Source organism: Notamacropus eugenii, chromosome 5 (assembly GCF_028372415.1).
Source record: "Notamacropus eugenii isolate mMacEug1 chromosome 5, mMacEug1.pri_v2, whole genome shotgun sequence".
Lineage (NCBI taxonomy): Eukaryota > Metazoa > Chordata > Mammalia > Diprotodontia > Macropodidae > Notamacropus > Notamacropus eugenii.
Window position 1 is genome coordinate 323,266,654 of NC_092876.1, and position 2,113 is coordinate 323,268,766.

Sequence of the window (2,113 nt, forward strand, 5' to 3'; positions counted from 1 at the left end):
GTCCTGCATGCTATCCAAAATACCACACCACCCCTCACATATTATAGTGTTCAAAATTCACATATATAGATTTCATTGTTTTCTCAATTACACTGTGAAAAAGGTTTTAAAAAATCTGACAGAGTTGAAAACAGAGGGTTCAATTTGCCTAGCATGTCAACCTCTGTCTGTTCTTTGGTCCCCTTACCTTGAAGTGCCTAACACTCCCCTACTAGAATTGCTCTGAGGTCATAACACTTTCTCCATCTGCGTTTCCTTTGACTCCGGTGTCCAGGACATGATTCAATAATGAAGGGGTAGAATCATAGCCATTGTCTCTGAATCTTTATGGACTCAACAATCTACCTTGTCCATTCCCAAAGCCTCTAACCTTTCCCAGAACAGCAAGGTAAAAACTCCTGCAACTGCAACTGCAACTCAAGGCCCTCTCTCCAAATACCTGAAGTAGCAGAACAAATGAAAATTCTAAGGTAATTTCATTTGACCCCAAGCCACATATTTTTGCCCTAACACAAGGTAAAAACTAAATAATGCATTTAAGGAATAAAAGGCAGAGAAAATAACCTCCCTTTTGAACTACTTTATCTCCTAATCCAAAGTCTCTTAACCATGAACCAACGTTTACTCCCTTAGCTTAAAGTGGATATTCCCTTTAGAAAAGCTGCATTTGGCATTTATGAGACTTAGAAGGCTGATAAACTGGTCCTCCAAAACAGTGTTAAATGAACAATATGGTGTGGCAGCCACCATCTCTTCTACAGGAATGCTCAATTTCGACAAAGCATTCCCCCTTGCAAATAAAAACAAAAACATGGGGGCCCTTAGATCTGCAGGTGTGGACATAATAGAGTCATCTATGATGCCGATGATTTTTTTTTCCTATTGAAAAAAGTTGTTACAAAACTCCCTTTTTTCTTTCCAGTTTTGTTGTCCCCGGTTTTACAGAAAAGAGGGAAAATGAATATTATCCAGCATTCAGAGGAGGCAAAGAAGAAAGGAAGCACATAACTGGCAAATTCCTGAGAAAATGTCACTCAAAACGTGATGGGAGTCTCCAAGGAAAAGTTGCTTTCCTTTCAAAGTAGTCCCATTAAAGAGCTTTGAAAACTTGCCTCTGAAAACTTATTTCAAGGCTGTGCCTTCTCTAAGATCTAATCAAGGCTGCACATCTAAAACTATATAAATTAACACTCTCATTAGGGCCCTGAATAGCTACAGGCTGTGTATGAGACTCAGTAAAACATCCCCATTTAAATGTAAATTTTGACATTCCATCCAAGATGGAAGAAAAAAAAGTCTCCCCACTGACGCATCAGGAAGGAAGAGTAAGGATTAAATATTAATTCTTTATGAAGGAAGACTTTTAAATCATGTTTACTTTTAGGCCATCATGACTTTGTGGCCTTATTGGTTATGTATTTTTTTTCCTGAGTAGAAGAATATTGGATTTTTAATTACCTGAAAACTTGAGATGGCATCCAAGCCCCCAAATTCTCCCTTCTGGCTACGGATAGTATGATTAAGTGTAATTTGGTTAAAAGCACAGCTCCAAGGACTGTTAATTGACAGAAGTCCTGAAGAAGCTGGAGATAATCAAGCTGAAATGAAAACATCTAATTCTGTTTGAAAATGAAAAGGAAGCCCTACTCTGTATAATAATTTACACTGTTAATAAAGCTAAGGCTCTTTGTGGGCTGACTGAAAAACTTCAATTCTCGCTCCTACACTTTATAACCATCTGAAATTTTTTTTTCAGGTAGAAATTCTTGGCATTTCCAGAATGTTGTGAGGACCTCCCTTATAACCTTGACCACTCACATCCTCCTAGAATAGTGCACAGGTTAGAATCTAATTGCTCATTGATTGGTAAATCTATGAGGATCTAGTCTCCTCATCTATACTTTAGGCTCCCTGAGAACATGTTTCTCCCTTGTACAGGTTATCCCCCATGCCTGAAATGTTCTCCCTCTTCACCTCCCCTTCTTAGAATCGAGTTTTTTTTTTTTTCCCAAAGTTTAGCTCAAGTACACCTTTCTGTCTGTATGAGTTGTCTCCTGTTCTCTCATAGCTGCTAGTTCTTCCTCCCCTACGTCCCCCCAAATGCCTTGTATTT

General features: G+C 38.6%; 1 long non-coding RNA gene across 1 annotated transcript; it reads left to right on the forward strand.

The window, feature by feature from the left end:
- The first annotated feature begins 327 nt into the window (after nt 1-327).
- Nucleotides 328-1,110, forward strand: LOC140509233 (uncharacterized). The gene is made up of 2 exons (XR_011968601.1): nt 328-470; nt 923-1,110. It is a non-coding gene; the product is annotated as an uncharacterized lncRNA (long non-coding RNA).
- The last annotated feature ends 1,003 nt before the right edge of the window (nt 1,111-2,113 follow it).